The following is a 2,418-nucleotide window of genomic DNA, read 5'->3' as shown; positions in this document are numbered from 1 at the left end:
TATATGGTTAATTTTACTAGCATTAAGTTGGCAAAGTTCGGCGTTTTAGCAAAATAAAAATATAACAGGATATTTAAGTTTAAACGACTTCTGACTGTGAAATGAACAGAAAAACCCCGTCCCCAATGTGTAAACAAATACGCCCTTAATAACTTTCACTTCCCTGTGTCCCAAAACTTTCTTAGTGTTTCTAGTTCCCTGGACACTCTCTCTACGTACGACTTGTTTAATTAAGGTTTTGAATTACGAGATGGGCGACTTGTAATCGATCCGGGCAAATGGAAAATCGATTTTACGTGTTGATTTTCTGTAGAAGCTATAGCGTGAGGTTTAATATCAGCGGGAAACAACGTAATGGTATGTTTGTATTTCACTGGTTCACTTGGTAACTTGATTTACACATTGGGCTAAAATTTATGGCCATTTTTAAATGTTTTTTGCTTAACATTTGCTCGTTTTATCACTTGTAAAACAGATGACTGGGTCGGAAACCTGGAGTTTAATGAAATGTTTGCATGAACAACACATCACATAACATTTGTTCCGTAAACGCTTTTCCGTCTGCAATTACATAAGTTTTGAGCCGCCAAAAATCGTATTTTGTTTGGCATTTTTATAAAATTGGCTGTAAAAATGTCGGGTAATTCAAAATAGTAGTGGCCTAAAAGGTGTTTAAAACAGTTGTTTGTTGTAAAAAATGTAAAATTGCCTGACATTCGGAAACGGTTTTGTTTACCGAAAACAAATTAGGCAGAAATAAAAAAAAATTGCATCCATGATTTTGTTTTAAAAATCACAAAATGGCCTTGATTTGACCCTTTCTAAACACAGTAGCAATGAAAAAATGCGCATCAAAAGGGTACTTTTGTCTGGAGAGTAAACAACATTTTATTGTTAAAACCACATCCGTCGTGCTCCAGTGAGCTTCATCCCCTAAAATCGCCGATGCGTGAGATTACTCACATCCTGTCACCGCAAGGTGTCGCTATACTAGTTTTTAGTAATTTATTTTTTGTAAGAAAAGGCTTTTATTGTGAGTCATGGTGTTGTTTAATAGCAAACCGTTAGTTAAAACAATCAAAAACGAACAACTTGCTGTTACATGGACGCTTTGAAATTGTTGAAAGACGAATTTGTTTTTCCATAACGAACACAAATTTAAACAACGTTTTGTGAGAAATTGAACAAAACTTAAATGAAAAATTATCGAGAGTTGTCGAAATAATGGAATATAAAAGCCAGTAAAGTAAAAAGAACATACTATATATACCTCCTATTCTATTTTATGACAATCAAAATTTGTTCTGGGTGACATTAAGTATATTGGCCATCATAATCTACTAAACTCTTGCGCATATTAGAATAGCGTTCCGCATATAAAAATCTATTGGATCCATTTTAAGGCTGCAAAAAATATCAGTGTTCTTTTCAATATATACCTTTATTCATCAAATCAAACAGGCGAAACTTCCTGCTTTTCTCAAAAAAACTAGAAAAACATCCGTCGGCAACAACACAACATTTGCGCAACCCATTCTCCCATAACTCTGACGTCACAATGCCGATCGCGACAGCCAATCGTGAATGTTAACGACAGGTGAGGAAGCGGGGGTACTTCGCAGAGATAACGTGGGATTAGAGTAACAAGGTTCGAGTAACAGTCAGTGTGAAAATGACTCAAATCAATCACTTGACTTTGCACGTAAGCCCATTTTTTCAAATGAATATTGTCTCGACTTACGTTATTTGAACGAAATGACTTCACATTACTTTTGAACAAACAATACAACTTGGACTTAAGTCTGTTGAATTAATCGTTTTATCGAATTTGTCATACAATATAGGGCTGTTTTTACAAAATTTTATCATTTTCGGCACTGGTCTAGAATCCTACCGTCACTTTTTTTACAGTAACGCAAAGAGTTGTCAAAATTGAAATTGCAAACTGGGCGAATGAAGATAATAATACTTAATAAGAATACTAACTCGCATTCTAATCCCTATAATGTTAGCAACATAAACCCCCGTACGAAAGTGTGGTTGGATTCTAGACCAGCGCCATTTTATTCCTAGTACGCCAAACACATAAAAAGTATGCGGATTTGTTAACACAAATACATTACTTTTACAAAAAGTTTCGTCAAATGCATGAACAAAAACATAACTACACATAATCAAGCACATAAGTCAACCTTTCATATTAAACTTTGCTGTACTATCAGTTGAACATATTATCATCCAAATGATAAAACAATAGCTTTATCTTATGATTTTTTCTCATCTGCTGTTAAAGTAAAATATTAAATACATTTACCCAACCAACGAGTTGACCTTATACCTGAACAAAATTCTCAGATGACTGTTTGCTTTCGTCTCTTTTATTCCAATAAGGTGAAAAGAAGTGTTTGATACACAGCT

Source organism: Ascidiella aspersa, chromosome 8 (assembly GCF_963924565.1).
Source record: "Ascidiella aspersa chromosome 8, kaAscAspe10.2, whole genome shotgun sequence".
NCBI lineage: Eukaryota > Metazoa > Chordata > Ascidiacea > Phlebobranchia > Ascidiidae > Ascidiella > Ascidiella aspersa.
Note: the sequence above shows the minus strand (reverse complement) of the source record.